Here is a 23,537-nt window from a genome sequence, read left to right as displayed (position 1 = left end):
AGCAGTCATAGTCAGATCAGTCTGGGTTTGTGGCAGTGCCTGGTAAAAATTTTCCCAATAGATATCTTCTGGAATTCAACACAGCACCAATAACGTGACTTAATATATATATTATATTTGCTGGCTGTCTCCCAATATTCTTGGAAGTGGTAGAAAGGAATTTAGGAAGAATGAAGGAATATCAACTGAGTCTTCAAATTCATAAAGCCCAATTTTAATTCTTCCCTCACATACACATACCAATTGAACTCAGTAATTTCCCTAATTAATCTTTTAAATAAGAGCACTTGACATTTTCCCTGAGGGCTATGTAACAAGTGTGGCTTTACAATAAGTATAGTGTCATTAATAGATTAATAGCTGCAATAATGCATATAGTAGCATTAACAGGATGGGTGAACTAATTTAGGTAAAATGGATGGATTTTTGCCTTTTTTCACCCACCTTTTGTAACTTAGATTTTTAAATAGTTATATAGGATTAAAAAAAAAAAAGACTAATTTTGCCTCCATTCTCCCTGTATTTTCCCTTTTCCCCTGGAATTTTCATTTGCAACTCTACTCTGGTTTCTTCTCCTTCCTCTACCTCTTAAGATCTGTATTTTCACTGAAAAGAAGACCAACAGCCTTTTACATATCCTGGCAGTCAGCATGCAAAATGAATAACCCTACTAATTCTTGTATTTACTCAAATGCTTTACCCATCATACCTCATAAATCAAGGAAGTGTATATCCAGGTTAAGCTTTAATTATGTCCACTTTATAGAAATAATTAGGGGACAGGAGGAAGGTCTGTTTCTAATAACTACATTGAATATATCTCTACTACATTAACTTCTCAGGGACTACAGGAAAAATGTGATTTGATCCTTCTACTTTCAACCAAAATTTTGTTTCAGATTTATTTATCAAATTTAAACAATAAGGACTAAAAGTTGGAGTTCAGAGTTCATCTTATGCTATGCAGAGAAGGAAGTTAAAGCCTGATTAGCATCTCTGATGTTAAGTCCAAAATCTGATGTTAAGTCCAAAATCTGATGTTTATTCACAGAATTTTGCCCCAGATAAATCTTACAGATGACTCTCTAGTTTAGTATATGATTACTTTGTTTTGTCCTCTGGTAATCAGCCAATCCATTTATGACAGCAATTAAATATTTGCACTGATTTTGACAAATTTCTAGTTTGCTTCCTCTCTACTTTTCCTAAAATTATCAGCAGCAAATTTTCTAAATCTCAGGTTCATTTTGCAAATCTGAGCTCACTGCTTTAGAACTCATATATTCCTTAGTTTGCAAGCTGTCTACAGGAGAATATTTCGCAACTTTTCCAAAGATAAATTCAAAGTGGAATCCTTGAGATCAAAACTGCAATTTTCCTGAGAATTTCTTCATTCCAAAGAATGAGATTGTCTATGTCAATAAGCAGAAGAAAAAGCAGAAGAAAAAGCTTCATAGCTTTTCTCTGGAATGCCTTAAGTCAACATAGTTTGTTATATAATAGATATATGCACAATGATGCACAGACAGTAAAATCCATTGTGATTGTTGGTACAGGAAAACCTATGGTCTTGATCAACTTACAAAGAAAATGAGCAGTGAGAAGCAGAAAAACAAACCTCTTTAGAGAATAAATAAGAAAAGTATAAACAATAATTGGACACTCATATTTGCTATATTCTATTTCCCTGTTTTCTTCTTATGTGTAAGTCCTGGCTTCCTCTGGGAGTATAAAAGAAAATATTGTCATAACAAGGGAGATGGAGAAACATGGAACCTAACAAAACAAATCTGAAAGATTTAAGTTGATATAAAATGCAGCTCTGCAGCTGAGAATCATACAGCATTTAGACATCTTTATTGATGTCTTTTGTAGTCCATCCAAATCCCAGACATAAATTCTGATTATGTTTTACATTGGGAATTAGGAAGATATTATAGAGTGTTTGACCCTTAACAAAAGGTTTGAAAGGAATAAAAAAATCTTTGTAAGGAACAAGTTATCTTTCAAAAGTTTGAATACATGCTACAAAAATACATGTGCTAAAGACAAAAGATTGAATCCTGGAGCAGCCTAGAAGGAAAAGGAACTATAGATAAGAAAGCAAAAAGGAATTATTGATGTACCAGAGTTTTGAAGAGCGACAGATCTGAAAAATCAGTGTCTGGCATCTAACTTACTGCACAGTGAACTAAGGTGAAGATACATACCTTCTAAAATATATCCAAGCTAGTTCAGGAATTGGAAATATCACAGGCATATCAGCATAATTCTGTGCTGGAACTTTACTTCTCTACTTGACTTTCTCTTGTAAGCTAGTAGGAGAATTACATAGCTCATGCACAGCGCTGCATCAACTTTCAGCTTCTTCACAACACTACGCTGGTTCAATTCTATCACCGCCCCTCTAGCCCAGCTCTTAAGACCAAAAGTGCTCACAAGCCAAGAAGACTTGACAGGAAAGGAGAAATAAAGCATCAGAGGAGGACCACAAAAATGACTGGGGGGCTTGGACACCTCTGCTGGGAAGACAAACTGAGAGAGCTGGGCTTGTTCTGCCTGGAGAAGATTCAAGGGAAATCTAATCACAATCTTCTGTAGGACCTGTAGTGGTCATACAAGGATGGAGAGAGACTGTTTGCAAAGGCCTGTAGTGATAGGGTAAAATGCAACAGCTTCAGGTGAAAGAAGAGGAGATTTTGATTGGATTTTAGGAACAAGCTATTTACCATGAAGGTAGTGGAACATTGGAACAGGTTGCCCAGGAATGCAGTTGGGGCTGTAGGCTGTATCCTTGGAGATATTCAAGGCCAGGCTTGACAGGGCTCTGGGCAACAATGGATGTGAGGAGGAAAAGGAGAATTTTCAGAGAAGGTGCAGTGTGGTAACAGTCATCTCAGGTTTGCCAGCAAGGGATACACCTTTCTGACAGGCCTTTTTTCCAACCAGCAGATGAAGACAGCAAAGGCAAGAAAGAACCTCTTTGATGCCAGATTTCGATCAGAAATAGCAATAAATCTTGGCCTTATAAAACTGCAGGAAGTTATGCACCAGAAAGACTTTCTCAGAGCAGTGAACATGTCTACAGTGGATTAGTAATTAGAGAACACTCTGTAATGCCTACCATTAGGCAGTTATTAAAATAATTTATTACTTTTTAAATGCATCAGCCTCTCAGAGAAATTACTCCTTTCTCCTCTGAATGTGAAATGTGTGCCCTGTTCCTTAAGACTCATTTCTAATAGTACAAGATTTATGTGTATCAAATATTGCAGTTTTAAATAGATGCAATAATAACCAAATCTTACCTGGTTGCAGAGCTCTTGAGGATTAGAAAGAGACAGATCAATTATATCTGTTTTTCAAGGAGGCTCATCTCTCTAAAACAGTGGTAGGAAAGTTTTTGAAACTATAGGAAATATAGTATACATGCACATTAAGTACAGAAAAACATGTCATTAACATTATTACTAAAACAATGTAGAATTTTAATAAAGTGGAACTGTGGTAACTTTTATACAGACTGCACCTCTTATTTGGTAAGAATTAGATAAACTAAGATGTCAGCTTTCTTTTTTAAACAGTCTCTGTAAAAACACCTCCTCTACATCTTTGCAACATGCCTGCACCTTATTATTCTGCTAGTTAATGCTACATACATCTCAGTCCATCATTAGCTTTGTTAGAACCACATAGTTCTGAAATGTTTTGGGTTTTTTTTTTAAATAGTAAATAGCAGAGATGGTTTTAAGTCTTCTAATATCTCTTCTCATTAAAATATCTATGATTTTTTTTTGTTATTTATTTAATACAGGGTGAACTACCAAATTATCGAGAATTTTCTAGTTTTTGGTGGTTTTGTGGTTTTTTTTAACTGCTTCGTTAACAGACATTATACATCCTTTTCACATTGAAGATACATCACTGTTCATTTTACAACTGAGGTTCTACCATGGTTCTTTATAATATCAAATAGCCTGGTGTCTGTCATGAGAAATAACTTTCAGATGGATGTCGCAAAAATTCAATCATGGTTTATACTTTCAGAGCAATTGCAAACACCATAAATAACAAGATCATAAATGCAATCAGTGAGATTAAGGAAAAGAAAATTCTCAAGAGAAAAGTGGTATTCTGTGAGAGGAGTGCTATGAGATACCAGGACACTGGGAGTTAAAACTGAAGCAATTTTAAGTACTGGGAGTTTATCTGGATCATTTTTTATATTTATTATTTTAATTTTCCTTTCCCTCAGAAACCTTGGCAATTACAGAATCACAGAATCACATAATGTTAGTGGTTAGAAGGGACTGCAAATGATCATCTAGCCCAACCCCCCTGACAAAGCAGGATCACCAAACCCGATCACACAGGAATGCATCCAGGAAGGTTTTTAACATCGCCAGAGAAGGAGACTCCACAACCCCCCTGGGCAGCCTGTTCCAGTGTTCCATCACCCTCACAGTGAAAATTTTTTTCCTCATGTTTCCATGGACCTTCTTATGCCTCAATTTCCACCCACTGCCCCTTGTCCTGTCATTGGGCATCACCAAGAAGAGCCTGACTCCATCCTCTCAGCACTCACCCTTAACATATTTATCAACATTAATGAGGTCACCCCTTAGTCTCCTCCTCTCTAAACTAAAGAGCCCCAGCTCCCTCAGTCTCTCCTCATAAGGAAGATGTTCCACTCCCTGAATCACTTTTATGGCCATGCACTGGACTCTTTCAAGCAGTTCCCTGTCCTTCTTGAACTGAGGGGCCCAGAACTGGACATAATATTCCAGATGTGGCCTCACCAGGTCAGAGCAGAGGAGGAGAAGAACCTCTCCTTATCTACTGACCACATCCCTTCTAATACACCCCAGAATTGTGTCTTCTTGACCACAAGTGCACAATGATGGCTCATGGTCAACCTTCCACCTACCAGGACCCCCAGGTCCTTTTCCCCTTCATTGCTTTCCAACAGATCAGCCCCCAAACAATACTTATCCATGGCATTGTTCTTTCCCAGGTGCAAGACTATACTTGCCCTTGTTGAATTTCACTAAATTTCTCCCTGCCCAACTCTCCAGCCTGTCCAAATCTTGCTAAATGGCAGCACAACCTTCTGATGTGTCAGCCACTCCACTGAGTTTGGTGTCATCAGTAAACGTGCTGACAGTGCTCTCTGTACCCTCATCCAGGACACTGATGAATATACTGAATAGCACTGATCCCAGTACAGATCCCTGAGGGACTCCACTAGACACAGGCCTCCAACTAGACTCCGTCCTATTGACCACAATGCTCTGACTCCATTTCTTCAACCACCTCACTACCTGATCACTACTTCCTCAATTTTGCTGCAAGGATGCTTTGGGAGACAGTGTCAAATGTTTTAGTGAATTGCTTTCATAGTAACTTATGCACTCATTTCCTTAGGCAAAGAGACCAGAAAAAGAATTGAAAATAGTTTCCACTCATGTTTTTAAAAACTTTGAAACATTTTGTTGAAATCATTGTGGCTGATATGAAGCACCTGTTCTGTATAAGACAAATCTGATTTGAGTCAAATACCTGTCTGTGTTTTAATATGGTGATCATTTTGAACGTGGACTTCAATAGAACATATTGCCAAATGAGAAGACACAAATTGTTTGCACACAGTGTTTAAATTGGAAAGAGATGCTACGAGCCAAGCTTGAACTTATTTAGAATTATTATAATTAAATAGAGCAAAAGGTCAGGACTCTGCTAAGAGAAGCTGCTACTAACAAAAAGTAGGGAGACATTAATGCACACAAAGACTGGAAGGTAATAAAAGAAGTTTTATATGATTCTGGAAATTTTAGCAATGGGATAGGAGGTCCTGCATTTAAGAACTAATAATGAGAAGTCAAATTCCATCATTTGGAATTTTGTAGAGGAAAAGAAAACTTTGATATACTAGTCACGAAAATAAAAATGACGGTGAATGGCTAACGAATCATGGCTGTGAAAGCATCAAATGTGATCAGGTAAAGTTTTCCTAGTAGAGAGGAAGAAACTCCAAAAACTCTGGACCAGGCAATATCATGTATAGTATTATGCAGTTTCCAGAAAAGCAGAATAAAGAAATAAAAATACACCCACTCCAAAGCTGTTGTCAATAAAATATTCTAATTGGGATGAAGATAAATTGAAAAAAAAAAAAGTATCTGTCCTTTCTACTCACTTGGTTTCATGAATGTCTCATGATCTTTGATGAAGATCTCCTGAGCTTCCTCAAATGGAGAGATCCATGTTCCATAGAGAGTGCTGATACAGCCCACCTCTTCTGGTGAAGTTTGTCTGCACAAACTGATGCTGAAAAACTAGTCAGTACAAAACTTTTCCATGCTGAGATGTTGATATGGACGGATGTCAAAATACCTTTTCAGAATCTGAATTACAATTCTTGGATGGCTGATCCAGTTGAGATTAAATCTCTGCTGAGATATACTCCAGCTGGCAAGGAAATGGTCCTGTGTATTGTATTATTTGCAAGACACTTGTCATGGTAGGGCCATGACATGGCCCAGTACAGACCCAGACAGGCCTTAGGATGTCTAGACAAGGTCCCTTTCTCTCCCCTCCTTCCTGCAGAAAAACAGGGTAATGCAGGAAAAAGAACAAAGGGGACAGGACTCCTGCCTGTCTGGTAAACAAGATGTTTATCTGGGGTGGGAGCAGGTAAGCTGACTGCCATTCCCCCAGATACAAGGTCCTTGTTTCTGCCTTTTATGGTTATAGCCTGGCAGAACGCCTTTCCATTGGGCAGCTACAGGTTAGCTTCAGTGCCCCAGTGGACCAACTGATCTCTGGCAATTTGTGTATATATACAAGTGACTTGGTAGTCACCCTTGCCTTGCTCAAACCTTGCTTTAAACCTTGCTTCAAGCCTACTTGGACCTGTCTCGTAGAAGATGCCTCGAGTTGCCCTGCCCTACCTCGAGTGCCAGGTCCAGAGCCTGGGATATAGCCATGAGCCATACACATGCAAGCTGGAGAAGCCACAAGCCTAGAAGCTGGATCCATCTAGCCTGCTTCCCCTTGTTACTAGAATCATGCCGTGCCTCAGTTTACCCAGGAACCAAGCAAGTGCCAGTTGTGAAGAGTGTTGTTAACTGCCTGCTGTCCACTGAAGCCAGATCAGCCTGGGACCACGCAGTAAACTCTAACAAAGTAGCAGTAACATCTCCCATGTGGGTAAAACCAGCTGTGAGTAATTAATTCACCGCCCTTTGGGTATAAAGGTTCTTATCGAGCCTCCCCCCTGTTGTAATCAAGTGCTATTTGCTCTTGGGGACCTTCTCTTTCCAAGTTATTGCCTCCTAGTTTGCATTGAATTTTGTATATTTGCCCTAAGACTTCATATTCCCATAGTAAATATATATTCCAACTGTATAATGACTCTATTCAAAGAGTTTTGGCAATTTTCATTTATAAAGGGTTAATATTTTTATTAATACCCATTTGCCATACTGTTTATTATTGTTGTGAGTGTAATTAATCAATAATTTCCCTCCTCAACCACAACAGCACTTTGACTACAGAATTTAAATCAATAAATGGATAGAGGGATAACCTCAGTCTTTCTTTAACTTTTCTACATTGCAACAAATAAACTCAAACTGTCTTTAAATTTAGGTATAAAAATATTACACATCTCTGTTGCAAGACAAAGAGGCAGAAGGAATGTTTTTTATTCAATTGAAAATCAGTTGTTGTTCCAGCATTTCAGATCTCAGCAGAATTTTGTTTTCCTTTAATTTAATACAATTCTAAAAATATCTATTTTTTCCATGGATCACTGATTTCCAGTTCCCTTTCTTTAACTCTGAACCAGGAAGGAAAAATGTTATCTACAACAACTTTGTTTTGATTTAAGAGCCTTTTTGGCATACTGTGTTGGGCATGAAAATTATTCCCCTTTTCCTTTCACTCTTTTATCCCTTTTAACACAGAAAAGATCTGAAAAAATTTGTCTGCCCCATGTTAGCATGCTCCACGAAAGAGAAGGGGTCCTGTCTTCCTCAAACCTGTACCACAATAGCAAGAGTACCACACTTTCACCCTCACGTGAAATCTAATGACAAGATAGACGTCTTTGCCAACAAATCCAGTGAACCTTCAGATATGACATTTCCAAAGAATGAATCAGAAGTTCTCTGAAGGAAGTCTGGATGGCTGTCTCATCTCTCCGTGCAGGGATGAGTCACAGCATTACACTAGAGGCAAAGTAAAGGCAATTTATTCATACTCAATGAAGATGTGTTTGAGATACAGGCAAAACCATGTGGAAAGAGGCAAATAGCTGTTTGAAACAGAAAGTGGGAATCTTGGTGGGAATCTTGATGTTCTATAAGGATATGATTTCTTTTTTTTAAGACATTTGGTTGGCAAAATCAAATTAATTAACACAAGGAAATAAATTTTTTACAGATTACATCATGTGCTGTGAAAACAAAAACAAAACCAGCATCTTTATTGATTACTTGGATGAGGGAATCAAGTCTACCATTAGTAAACTCACAAATGACACCAAGTTGGAGGGGGAATGTGGATCTGCTGGAAGGTGGGAAGACACTTCAGAGAGACCTGGACAGGCTGGGTCAGTGATGGGCTGAGGCCAATAGCACGAGGTTTAACAAGGCCAAGTGCAGGATCCTACACTTTGGCCACAATAACTCCATGAAGCACTGCAGACTGGGGGAGAGTGGCTGGAGAGCAGCCTGGCTGAGAGGGACCTGGGAGTGCTGGTTGACAACTGGCTGAACATGAGCCAGCAGTGTGCCCAGGTGGCATGGAAGGCCAAGGGCATCTTGGCTTGTATCAGGAATATTTGGCCAGCAGGACCAGGGATGTAATTCTGCCCCTGTACTGCACTGGTGAGGCCTCACCTCCAGTTCTGTGTGCAGTTCTGGGGCCCTCACTTCAAGAAAGATATTGAGGGGCTGGAGCTGGTCCAAAGGAGAGCGAGGGTGAGGGTGCTGGAGGGAAAGTCTTATGAGATGATGCTGAAGGAGCTGGGGTTGTTTAGCCTGGAGGAGACTCAGGGGGGACCTTATCACACTCTACAACTACCTAAAGGGAAGTTGTAGTAAGGTGGGGGTCAGGCTCTTCTCCCAGGCAACTTGTGACAAGACAGGAGGGCATGGCCTGAAGGTGCACCAGGGAAAGTTTAGGTTGGATATTAGGAAGCACTTCCTCATGGAAAGGGTAATTAGACACTGGAATGGACTGCCCAGGGAGGTGATGTGGAGTTGATGTCCCTCAAGGTCTTTAAGGAAAGATTGGATGTGGCACTTAGGTGATATGATCTAGTTGATGTGGTGGTGTTAGGTCATAGGCTGGACTTGATGATCTCAGAGGTCTACTCCAGCCTCCATAATTTTGTGATTCTGTGAACAAACCAAAGCAAACTGAAAACCAACTAACCAACCAAAATAAAACAAAAACAAAGAAAACAAAACCCAAAACAAAGCCAGCAAGCAAAAAAACCCCACCATGAAAATCCTGTCTCTAGTACTTGATATATTTATGAAATCACTTGGAATGTAGCTCAATTTACTTCCATGGAAAAATGAACAAATCCTAAATGTTTGCACCAATGATGATTATTTCAGTCCTGTTATGGTCAGGGAGATTTCCCATATCCATAAATCCTAGTCATATATTTTATATCACAGATGAACAAATCTTACCTACCTTTAGGAGATACATGGAACATAGCTGGCACTAGTGGTAGGATAGGAGGTAATATATTCCTTGATGGTAAGACTTTAACTTTAAAATATTGCCAAAAAAGAATAAATTCTAAAAATAGAAATATTAATATTAGACCTTAAGATTCCACTGTGTCAGACTAGCATCAACTGTTAAAATACATCTTTGGGAAATAAATCAGTGGGCAAAATGTGAAGATGGCAATCAAAGGCTAGGATATACTGACTTGTCCTATAATTCAATAATTACATAAGTATGTGTTAATAATGACCAGACTCTATATACTTTTCACCAGCAAGGTATACAGAATGTAATGGTAGATCTATATCTATGTCTATGTCTATACCCATCAGAAAACATGATTTGTTCATCTTTGAACTACAGCTGCTAGACTGCATTAGCAATACAAGAGCACTTTGTCATTTTCTCATGATAATGAAAACTTTGAAGAGGGAAACGCAGAACAATGTGAAACATTGAAGGAAATTTGATGTATGCAAATACAATTATTTAGATTGGAATCTGGCCAGAAAATATCAGCCCATACACACAAACACAAGCACAAGTCTGTCCAAAGAACAATAACTGAATTTTTGAAAAAGTGATAGCTACAGATGAGTTTTTGAAGCTGTGACTAACCATCCAGGCTTTATTCTCACAGTTTTATTTTTGTCTAAAATTCTGACTTGATTTATAACCTGATTATCTATTCATTCCCTTTCATTAACCAATGTGCAGTTTGCCACTACATTCATAAACCTCTTCCGACATTGATGCACCATTCAGCAGAGCAGTGATTGAACAAAGCTGAACTAAACTAAAGTGGAATAATGCTTGGCAAATGCTACCTCAGTAAATTCTGGAACCAAAGACCTGAAACTTTCCAGGGAATAAGTTGTAATGGATGACAGCTGAGTCCTCCAGAGTTGTGCCACTATAGCATGACTGAGAACCTATCATTTAGTGGCTCCTCTTCTGGGACAGATGAGGACATAGTTGATAGATTTCAACAAAGTCCTGCAAAGATGATTGAGAGACTGGAATACATCACATGTGAGGAAAGGCTGAGAGCACTGGGACTGTTAAGCCTGAAGATAGGGCTCAGGGGAGAATCTTATTAATGGAAATAAATACCTGAAGGAAGACTGCAAAGAGGATGGAGCCAGACTCTTCACAGTGGTGCACAGTAATAGGACCAGAAGCAATGGGAACAAACTGAAACACAGGCGGTTCTGTCTGAACACGAGTAGATTTTTTTTCACTGTGAGGGTGACTGAGCACTGGCACAGGATGCCCAAGGATGTTGTAGAGTCTCTTAGCTTAGAGATATTTAAAATTTGTCTAGACATAGTCCTGAATAACTGGCTTTGTGTGTCCCTGCTTGAGGAGGGAAAGTGGACAAGATAACCTCCAGAGATGCCTTCCAACCTCAGGCATTCTGTTATTCTGTGATTTGTGTCCTAAAACACGTAACATTGTAATAGTTCTCTGCAGAATGCATAAAAGTAGTTTCCCTTCATGAGTAAGATAATATGCTACTGACTCAGACTCATAGCAATGTGACAAAAAAGAGGGGCATGAAACTGAGACATCAATAGGTACAATCTATAGAAGAGAATAGTTTCTGGATCCTTGCACTGAGCTAGCTTCTGGTGCAGGACCAGTTTAAACTGACTTCATGTTTTAGATGCTAAAATAGGTTTAGTATCCATCTTTGCAAGCTCAGTGCCTAAGACAAACACAGCATGTATCTCCAAAGAGCATGCTGTTTCCAATTATCTGTCAACTGAAGAGCCTGCTGAATTCATGTACCTAACATACATCAGCAGAATCACAGCACTAGCAAAATGGAGCTTTCTTTAAAAGCAGAGATGGTGGTATTATATCTCTCTTATTACAAAATAATGGTCTGAGTTCTTACCCAGAAAGTGAAAAACTTGAATCTATCACCATCTTTATCTTGAGCAACTCTATTCCAATTTCTTTCCCTTCCTACCAGAGGTGTCTGTCATCAAGACGAGTCTGAATGAAGGTAGTTTTCAAACCTGTTGAAATCCAAGCCATTGTGTAAAGAATTCAAAGAAAATGCCAACAGGAAAATGACAGTAAGGGTGCGATTCAGATTAGGTGTCCATGATGTTGATATCTCCATGTACATACATACCTGATTTAGCATGATCTGAATAACTCCATAGCAGCTGGATCTCTCCTTCGTTTAATGAGATTCAAGAACCTAGAATTTGATTTTGCCCTTAAGATTTTTCATTTCAGACCTTCTCCTTCACTGAAAATATGACTGGGCAAAACTTCATACATATGCAAATTCTCATGGCTGGCAGTGTAGGTCTTCAGAGGACATTATTTGTAATTAATAGAAATGTGTAATTAATGGGAAAGTGGTATGAAAAACAGGAGATGACAGACAAAGGTCCGGATGGTCAGGGTATATTGCTGATTGTGAACAGTCCTTGCATAATTGTTTCGGTTTCCTTAACAGAAAGGCAATTCTTCTTCCACTGCAATGAACAGGAAACCTAATAACTATTTCAGTTTTGAGCTAAAAAAAATGTAAATAATAAAGGTTCATTAATGGAGACAGCATCTCCAGGAAATATCAGATTAGAGATTCGCTGCCACTCAGACTCTCCTTTTTGGTTAATACCAGCTGAAGCACATGACCAACAGTTGCTGTTTGCTGGTACTGAGTTGTTCTGTGAGCAGAAAAAGTAGCCTGGCTCGTCAGGGAGATAACCTGAAATTAGAGGCAGGGACTTAGATTGCAGTGCATGATTCTGGAGCTTGATGGCAGGATGACATGTCAACTCTGACACATTAAGTCATTAATGGGCTCACTGATTCTAAGGCTAGAGAGGACCACTAGACTCTCTAGTCTCAATATAAGACAAAGTTTACAAAGTCTTCCAGAAAGTCTTTGAAGGCATGATGAGAAGGAACCAGTCACTGACCTCAGAGTTTCAGTAGTTTATCATGTTAGTGCACTTTTAAAAACAAGGCTGGCACTTCTCAAAAGGGCCACTGTCTGTTTCAATGCCTTGCCTTCTCAGACAGAGAGTTCTTATTGCCTGACTTCTTTTTTCCTTATCAAATATTGATTTAATAGAATTAATGTGACTTGCAACTTGCAGTCTTATTTTTAACAGCTGATATATGACGGTCTCTGTAAGATGCCATTTATGCCTCCACCAGGGCTTTCTCCAGTTTTGAAAATCTCTTTTATGGGATTGTGGCACTACACTCATATGTGGTATTCTGGTGTCAGCGTCACAAATGGTAGGATGTCACTAATATTCCTATTTCTTTCTCTTCATACATTCAAAGAGCTACTTTTTTTTTTTTTTAATAGCAACATACCTAGCTGTGCATACATTGAATTTCATTGTGCATCCCCGGTTCCCTGATCAGCCATAACAGAGAACCATTGTGAAGCACACCCTGGGAGCATACAAGTTTATTCTAACAGGAATTGTAACAGGCAAAATATCTAAACACATTTGGGTTTCATCAACTCTCACAGTTGAGATAGGATGAGGGCATGCTTCCTGGGGCAAGGACTGTAAAGACTGTAAGACAAAGACTGTGTTCATACCATTCCATAAAATTAAGGCAATTTTGATTGTCTCATTCTAGCTGGAGTATGAACTTGTCTTAAAACGCCTCCAGAGTGGCCTCTGGAGAGCTATTATTGCTGTAGATGCCATGAAAACAGTTACTGTCTGTTGCAGGGATAGCAAAGATACATATGAGCTAAGCTCCCCTTCAAGGCAGTTGAAAGTGGCACTTCTTGTGTGCAATCATCTACCCTGTATTAAATATCTTTTTAATGCACTTGAAAATCTACCTTCATTTACTATAAAGTGAACCCAGGTTAGATAACTCAAATGTAGACCTAAGATTATAACAGATGAGTCCTGTTGAAAGTAATTTACTCTGATCAACTTTCTTTATGTATTTTCATTGCCTTGAGGGCACACACTCATATTCTCAAAGGAAAAGAAAATGAAAGTGCAAGATCATGGTAGGAAATGTTTAATTCTGGCACTCACTGAAGTATGATGCCTTTGAAGTTTCTTTCTTTCTTCTGACTTGGGGATAGAAAGTACTGTGCATAGTATGCCTTAAAAAGGAAAAAAAAAAGTGTGTAATTTTGGCATATTATAATTTTGGGGGGAAAAGGAAGGGTGGAACTTCACTGAAAGTAATTTGATTTTAAATTCTGTGTATCCCCAATCCTAAACTCCTAGAAACTATTCTTTAATGCATGGTATGTGTGTAGCAGAAGACGAAAAGATGATTGGTAATTTATTTGCTCCAGAATACAAGATAAATGTTGAGTCCTTCCCTTACATATCTGTATCTCTGATTTCTTTGGGGATTTAACTCTAGTACATGCTCCATGATCTTACCGGGAAAGGTGTTTAGGTGTACCGGTCAGTAGTTCCCAGTGTCCTCTTTTTTTACCCTTTTCAAAAATAGGTTTGATGTTTCCCTTATTCTGGTCACTGGAGACTTCACCTGACTGCTATAACTTTTCAAGTATGGCTTGAGAAGAACATCACCAAATTTTCTCAGGACCTGTGTGCCATGACCTTGCGTATGTTAAGGTTCCTCAGTTGGCCTTGAATCTTAGATACATCTGTAATGGATGGGACTTCATTGCCCTAGTCCCTGTCTTGAGGTTCAGGGTCTTAAAATATGTTGAGAGAGAGATTACCCCTGAAAACGGAACAAAATCATTGCTGAGTACCTTAACCTTCTCCATTTCAGTTGTCACTAGTTTCTCAAAGCAGCTCTGTTCAGTCAATCCCTTCTTCAGCACAGAGGGCAACTTCTCTGACCCTCTATCCTTGACTGTCCTTTCTGAGCAGTTCTTACCCTGCAGTCTGGTAATCTTTTATGTGAAAAGCCTTTTCCACCTTGCCATGTGTACAGAATACATTCTTGCTTCATATACAGAACTTGGATAAACTCTTATACAGGAAGAGTTAGTTAAGTGTGATCAATACTTTCCCATTATCAAGTTATCTGATGCACAAAACAAAACTTTGTTTCTCTAACCATATTCTATATCAGAGTCACTTGAGAATACAATTTCATACAAGCATTCCTCTCTATGCACCTAAAAATCCCAGAGAATCAGTGGAAAATCCTTCTGGAAAGAAGCTCATGGGATAACTCTCTCTTTTCTCTAGCTCAAGGAAAAAATAAATATTCTTAAGTTAGTCCTAACGTGTGGCAATAAGGCAAAGAAAACATTGCTAAGCAAATTCAGTACTTAAGGGGCTTTGTGCAGGCAGGTGTTACATCTCAGTTAATGTTTTCTGTTTGTTGCCTTATTAGAAAGGAGCAGCACCATGTAATCCCCTATTTGAATATATCCTTTTCCAGTAGAAATCAACATTTTATTTTTTTCTGCTCTATTCAAACATGCCTTTTCAGAAATGTTTGAATTTCACACATCTCAAGGTGTTCTCTTAAGCAGTCGCTCTTAAATTTGGATGTGTAACATGTTTTATAGCATCCTCTCTCAGGAACAGTTGTAGTTGCTTGATTGCATATCCTCAGGCTACTTGGTAGCAGAAAGTGGCTTCTCCGTTAAAAAAAAAAAAAAAACAAAAAAAAGGAAAAGTACAGTTTCTTTATTATGAATCTGTATAGATTCATAATTCAGAGCATTGATTGAACTGCACTACAAGACTATGTCTCCTAAGATGCTATGCTCTAAAGAAAATTAGTCTTTGTTTTCTGACAGTAATGATAGTACATTTAAAACCTGTTCGCTGACACCTGCAGTATTCTACAGTACAAAGTGCTTTCCGAGACAGGAAAGTGGAAGGACTCAACCAGCACCTGTGTTCAAAATATTTTTAGAGCTTGGTCAAGCTGCTGTGTTTGGTGCAATGTCAGGAGAAGTCTGGCAGAAAGACTTCCTAGAAATGCACCAGTTTCTCTCTTTGTATCTGAGGACTGAGTCTGGTACCGTTACAGAAAGCTAATTCCAGAGAATCAAACAGTGTAAAGCTATGGGTTTAGGAGGCTTTTTTCTTTTTTTTTCTTTTTTTTTTTTTTTTTAATGTAAAGTAAGCCATTTATGTGGTTTTCCACCGTTCTCATCCACTGTGGCTGTGGCAGTTCATCCAGGCCTTTCTGCAAAGATTGCAACACACTCTATCATTTGGAGAGAGTCTCTCAAATAATATGTCTTGGCTTTCATCATCCTGCTAAAATGGATCTGAGACAAATTGTTCAACAGCATATGGCTCTGTTTGGGCACTTCAAAAATCTCCAGGTCCATTAGCTCTTTGGGCACCTGCTCTGAGGGGTGTGAATTCTGGAGCTGGCATGAAGTAGTAAACCACATACTGCTGAACCAGTGCTTCAGCCCTCAATTAGGAAGATATAAAACTAAATGATGCTGCTATCTGTAATAGCTGGGAACTACCTGAAGTCAGGGGTCACCTTGTAAGGACATAATGCAGAAGTAATCATAAAATGGAAAAATGCATCCATAAGTGTCATTTGTGACTGTGAGATGCCTGATAACCTTTGTCTCATTGTGTTATTTGTTCTTGAGGCCTTACACAATTACTTGACAGAATATTAGCAAGACTGCTAGGTTTTGAAAAGCTTCCACTGCATGACTAAAAAAAGACTATGTAAATAGGCAGTGTCCAGTCAGATAATACTAGTTAAAGCATTGTTAAAGCACTGCCAGTGATACAGAGGTATGTGAATAGTTGCTAGATGTATAATTAGAGCAGTTTTGCACTAAAATCTGCTACTTACATTGCCAGGGAAAAAAAAAATAAATCTAGCTGTTAATGCTGTGAACATCTTTGGTTTGTTATATTTGAAAGGGAAGCAGAAATTTCACTGAGATGGAGAATACTGGGAGTCTTGATCTATCTGATACTAGCAAGTTACCTGAGTTCTTTAAGTAACAACCTGATTTTCTGTTGAGAACTCAATTCCACTCAAAACCTTTGAGTTTGACATTTGAAATCTTGGCATGTGACATGATCTTCTTGTAGTTACCCAAAGTTAGAGTTAAAATCAGTCTGTTCTGTGTAGTTATCAACAATAGCTGAGACAACTAGAAAAATACTTGTTTAGTTTTTCTAAAAACTATTTTTTTTAAATTGTACATTAGAAAAAAAACAAAAACACAGCTTGAAAGAAAAGTCTGAACTTCTGGCTGTCATGGGTATTCACCACACAATTGCAAAATAACTTCATGTGCATAGTAATTGCAGAACAGATAAAAACAAAGCCTGCTCTGTGTTAACTTTGATTTTGTAAGGCTCTTTGATTCTAGTCTGATATTGGGAAAAAATTACATGCTGACATGAATCCATTGATATCAGTTAAATTCCACCACTGAAAATTTTGACCAATGAAGTTCATGAGAAACACAAGTAGAATGTAGAAGAGACTGAAATGCATAATGGCAAAGCAGGAAAAAAATAGAGGATGAAAATAATGGCTTATCATGGAGCATAGCAGACAATTTAAAATACATCAGGATTAGAAGAGAACAAATATAAGGTGATAGAATAAATCTTTTTAATCCTATGCTACCCCTTTGGGCTCTAGGCTTATAAAATATACTCAGTAGGCTGTAATGAAATAATAGGCTGTATTCTGTGTTCTATTTACAGAATACAGTGTATACATGGGCAAACATAGATTACATTTATGTTCTCATTATCTTGCATTTACCTGATGTTAACAATGGTTCATGCTGACTCCCATGGGAAGCATATAAGACGATATGGAAAATGAGTGGGAAATTCAATCATGATGTGTTCAGTAAAACATTCACGTAGTAATTGGTCTGACTGAGCTTGCAGATTATTTTGTAAAAATATACCAGTAGTCAACCCTGGCAAAGTCCCAGATCCATTTACCTGACTGCCTACCTAATTATTTTTTTAAGTACTCAGTTGGTCTTCAATAAAAAGTATAATTATTCACTCTTACTGTATAAGACAGACTGACATGTCCCTGAGAAAGGAGAGATGTCCAGACTAAGAATTCAGTCAAGTACCTGGCTGTGCCAGGCCAGGACACAGTGTGCAACATTCACAGAATGCTCTGCTGGCCATTATCAGTCAAACAGATAGAAGTTGTCCCCCTTGGCCCCTACATCTTCAAGTTCATTCCTTATCATCACATTTAAAAGATTTTTCTCAGTGTGTGTTTCCAGGGCATAGGGCTATGTAGATGTATTTAAAAATTTTCATGTACTGGAAACAGGACAGGTGATGGTCAGGCATTCCTGCAGAGCTTGTCTCACTGAGCTGATGCAGCAGGGGCTTTCCCAGGACCCCATGACCCTAGATTTCAAGCAACACAGTTGCCCGGGTAGCCTGCTTGCTCTGGAAATGGCAAGTAAATATCAGGATGAACTGCCAGGTCTAATGCTTTGGGGTCTGAAACAGCCTGAGGAAAATTTTCAGAGTAAGAGTGTATGTCAGGGACCCAGAAAGCCCCAATTCTCCAACTGCTCTCAGCAAGTTTCCATGGGAGTCTTTACTATGGCTGACCAGCAGTGTCTCCTTTTCAGGTCTTAACTCAAAAGGAAAGCTGTTCCACAGACCGCGCTGCTATTCTTCATCAGATAAATTGCCCTCATTTCAGTTTATTCATAATCTTTAATAATGCAGATGTTTCTCAGAAAGCATTTTTCATACTAACATATTAACCCTGACAATCAGACCAATAGATGAATTAGTCTTGCTTAGCACAGAGACATAAAGGAAATGTTCTTACAGGTCCTGCAAACTAATGATGCCTATGTCAAAGGATTAATGTTACTGAAGAAGAATAGTAACAGGAAGAGAGTGGTAAGAAAAATTGAGAAGAGATCTACACTTAGAACTCATTGTGACTAAGGTTTATAGTAACATAAATACATAAACATAAATTTGTATGCTTATTAAAATCTCTCTAGGAAGTCAGAACTACTCATGCAGAATTCTCTAAATTTCTGAATCAAATAAAAAAAAAAATGCAGCAATGAGCAGGGTAAAGGTGGATAAACTTTAAAAGTATTTCCCAGGTAAACAGTAGAATAAGCGAGATAAAACCCATTTAATTTGGTAAATCAAATAAATCCTTTAAAAACAATCTGGGAGAACAAGCCACAGCTGCTGGTGTCATCCTGAGTCATATAATGGCTTATTACACAAGTTGCTAGGGCATAGCAGAATGGAGCAGATGTACTGGTAAGCCTTGATGTGTAGTGCAAGAAGACCGGAAAAAAACTCTGGCACAGAGCTACAGAGAAGTATTTTCATGCGTAGGAGGAAGACTGAAAGCACTTGTGAAGAGAAAATACCTTGGTAACTTAGATCTGCTTTTCCCACATATTCTAAACTCAAATGACCCTACCCATGGGAGGTGCAGCTAGAGTAGGCACCTATTTGCTGATAGCTGTTGGATCCATGTCCTGCAAACAGGAGGTCTAGAGGGAATAATAGTAAGTCAAGTGTTTATCACCCTAATTAAAACACCGCTAGCACTCTCTAAGGATAAGTAAGCTTCACCTACATGAGTTCAGAGATGCACTGCCCATTCTCACTTCAGCCTTCCACACCCACATCTCACCCCTACTGATGAGGGTCTTGTGCTTGGGCAGATGTTTGAGCCCAAGAGGCATTTGTTCATAGCCACATGCCTGACACTTTGGGGAAGCTCACTGAACCAGGTAGATAAGCAATTGAAAATCCTAAAAATGATTGTTTATATGATCTTTTAAAAAAATAAATACCCTTTCAGCAGAACTGTGTTTTATTTCCTCATAAGCCCTTCTCCAACAACACTTTGCAGTAACAAATAAAGGAAGACAAATCAGCTAACAAAAGGCTATTTATTCCTACCTGTAAATACATCTCTCCAACTAATAAAAATATCACATATACCTCTGAGCTTATAAGCCTTGTCCTAGGGAGGAAGACAGGCGATTCATACATAAACCTTCTTCACATTCCAAGAGACCATTGTTAAGGTCAGAAGGCTAGCATGAAAATACCATATGATTTAAGTTTGGAGATGTTTCTGGAAGACAGGAATGGGAAGCAGAAAGCAATCCCTACAAAGCAGGAGAAAATGATCAATGACCTATTGCGCCACTTAAATGTGCAAAAGTCTATGGGACCAGATGGATTCCACCCAAGGGTGTTTAAGGAGCTGGCAGATGTGCTCACCAAGCCACTCACCATTATTTATCAACAGTCCTGGCTAACCAGGCAGGTCCCAGTTGACTGGAGGCTGGCAAATGTGACACCCACCTGCAAGAAGGGCTGGAAGGAAGATCCAGGGAACTACAGGCCCGTCGGTCGGACCTCGGTGCCAGGAAAGGTCATCCAGAGTGCCATCACACAGCACTTACAAGACAACCAAGCAAACAGGCCCAGTCAGCATAAACAGGGTTTATGAAAGGCAGGTCCTGTCTGACTAATCTAATCTCCTTCTATGGTGACCTGCCTACTGGATGAGGGAAGTGCTATGGACATTGTCCACCCAGACTTTAGTAAAGCCTTTGACACTGTCTCCCACAGCATTCTCCTTCAGAAACTCAGGGCACACAGCTTGGATAAGTGCGCTCTGTGCTGGATAAAAAACTGTCCAAAGAGTGGTGGTGAATGGAGTTAAGTCTGGCTGGTGCCCAGTCACTAGTGGTGTTCCCCAGGGTTCAATACTGTGCCTTCCTCTTTAATATCTTTATCAGTGATCTGGATGAGGGGATTGAGTGCATCCTCAGCAAATGTGCAGATGGCACCAAGTTGGGTTTCATCTAATGGGATCTGCACAGGTTAGATTGATGGGTCAAGGCAATTGTATGAAGTTTAACATGGACAATGGCCAGGTCCTACACCCATGGCAAGCTTACAGTGTTGACCCTTCAATACTGGGTCGAGGGTTGGACTCTTCCAACTGGATGTCTTCTGTGATTCTGTGATTCTGTGAAGATGAGTATAAATGGTGAATTCTGATATGAAGCCTCAGCTGTTGGTAAGGCTCACTAACAATAAAAACCCATACCAGCTTTGCCTGTGTTCCACTGCCAACTGATAGTATTTCTACACACAGCTTCTTTTTTCTTAGGCAATGTAAGTGCTCCAGGAAAAAAGCTTCATTCCTTGTCTCAGTGGAACTATAAAACATGAATAGCAAAAATAATAAATAAAAGAACTTTAGTCTATGTTTTCCTAAAGGTATGCTCCTGGAAAGGAAACAAGTGTTAGTAATTCTATGATTAGCTTTATTGTATTTTTATTGTAAACTTCTGCTAAGGGCTATGCTAAATTGTGTTGCAGTTTATATACAGGATGCATATAACCTTACAACCAGGACTTTCCACTCCTGAAGCTATATGAGGCTTGTCTACATAACACTGTTCTTATTACCACAGAGTAAATTAGAATGCAACTCAAAGCAAATTAATAACTCAGCACCAAGTCTCCATGTGGATTGTTACCTAATGGTGTATGAAATATATATTAGCCTACAGTAAGAATTAAATTTCTTTTTCTGCCATCAAATGAAAACCAGATTCCCCTAATGCTGAAGAAATGATGTTGTAAGCTGCTACTGAACCTTAGGAACATTAGGACTGCAGTAATAATTATAGAACAGCTAGGAAATTGTTAAAATATTTCTATAGAGTTGTGAAGATCTCATACCTTTGTTCTTTGGGTATTTAACACTTCGCAAGAATGTTGAAAATGTATGTTAAGTATAAATGTTGCAGTCTTCTGTGTATCTGCTTGCCCTCCTGAAGACTATTACATCTCCACAGCTCACCAAAAAGCTGAATCTTGTCCTTGATTATGGCCTTAATTATAATGAAAAACTGACCAAAGCAAATCTGGTCCTTTGATTTCAATTCTTGTCAGGAATAATATCCAATAGGAGAGTCTGGGCACTGTCCTTGTCAAGGTCTTTTACAAGATACCCAAATAATGATTTTTATAAGGTATATTGCTCTCTCAAAGACAGGATAATGCTTCCATGTGCTTGATGTGCACTTATGGTCCACAGAATGAATCAGCAAAGAGTGTGGCTATGGATCTATTTGTGCACTAAGTTCTCCATGCTGACAAGCACGAATACCGAGGTGAGGTATGCAGAACAACTGCAGCACAGCTATAAAGTGCAGAGGGATCCTTTTAAGCTACCTGACCTCAATACCATTATATTTAAGCTACTCAACCTAAGCTACCCAACCTTAATGCCATTATAAAAAAAACCACCTGTGTAGTGAAGAATTGAAAACTTACCTTGTTCATGTGTCAGATAAGGCTGATTTGATTTCAAATGAATCATTAATTGAGGGAATTATCCAGGAGATAGGCCACAACTTAAAAGGGTAAGAATTCCTTGATGAAAGTGCTTATTCAAAATATATGCTTCTAAAAGATCTCTGTATTTTTTCTTCAGTCTTCCAGTGTGCTTTACCTTAAGAAGTTCAATTATCTCATCAGAACAAACCCATTCAGAAAGTGGAAATAAGATAGTTATACAAAAGCTTATTTTGCCCTTTTTGTAGCTGACAGCACAAGAGTCCTCTGATGCTTAGATTGCATCTCCTTTAAAAAGAATATTCATGTTTACCACTCATATGTTTATTGGATTTAAGAGAGGGGGAGAGATGACATGTAATGAAGACATGATGAAAAAGATTTATAGTAGAAGGTACCATATGCAGGAAGAGCATATTCTCTCTGGAGAATGAGTACTCAGGATGTCAGAGAAGTAATTAAATTTATTCTGAACAAATTCAGCATTTTCACTGCAGAAATACAAGTCTACAAAATGTTGGCTATTTACTAACCTCTTCTATCAAACTACAAATCCATTTTATGGCTTTGTGACATAGCGTCGCTTCTTCAACTCTTGTTGTTACAAGAGACATCATTTATTGCATGTAAGTAAAAGTACAGTAAAACATAAGAGCATGCTGAAGAATGTTATACAACGCTGGCATCAGCAAGGTCAGCTCAATGTCAACAGTTGAAGAGTAACAAGAAAATAATGGCAGAATAAATTGTGTCATTGTCACATAACTTATATAATTTCTCTTCAAAGATGACGTGATATTATATTACATTTATTCCAAAGCTTCTGTTGTACAACATGTACTTTCATGTTTCATTTTTGAATGACCCTCAGCATGCCTGAAGCTGTCATGAATTAAGAGTAGATGTTTGGCAAAATTAAATGCAAATTTCTAACTTTTAGAATCTGCAGAAAGGGTATGTCTGGTATATTGGCTGCCAGAGTTGTTGAAAGAATGGGGAAATAAGTCATATTAATAAAGGAGTCTAGGATTTGATTAGTCAAAAAAGCATAGTCTGGTTTCATGCTGATGCTGATGTCTGGCCTCTTCACAGAAAAGAAGGAATGATCTCCTCCTCTTCGTATCTGTTGAACATTTTTTGCCCTCTTCTTCCACCTGGGCTAGATGGAAAGATCAGAGATGTTGGTGAGCAGTGCTCAGGCAGCTCACAATCAGACCTCAATTGTAAGACATCCCTGAGTCATAATAAGCACATGAAAGAATGTCCATTTTTATCTCTTTCTCCCAGGAAGATGAATACATAGGTACACTACTATGTACCTGGGAAGAGACAATGTGAAAGTGGATTTAAAAGGAAAGACAGAAACTAGGAGTGCCACTGCAGCAAGCAAGTTTTCTGGGATGAGTGAAAGCAAACTTTCTGGGATGAGTGAAAGCAGGCTTATGTGGAAATCATGCTGGACCTGCAGTCACCTGATGTGAGTAG

Source organism: Indicator indicator, chromosome 1 (genome assembly GCF_027791375.1).
Source record: "Indicator indicator isolate 239-I01 chromosome 1, UM_Iind_1.1, whole genome shotgun sequence".
Lineage (NCBI taxonomy): Eukaryota > Metazoa > Chordata > Aves > Piciformes > Indicatoridae > Indicator > Indicator indicator.
Note: the sequence above shows the minus strand (reverse complement) of the source record.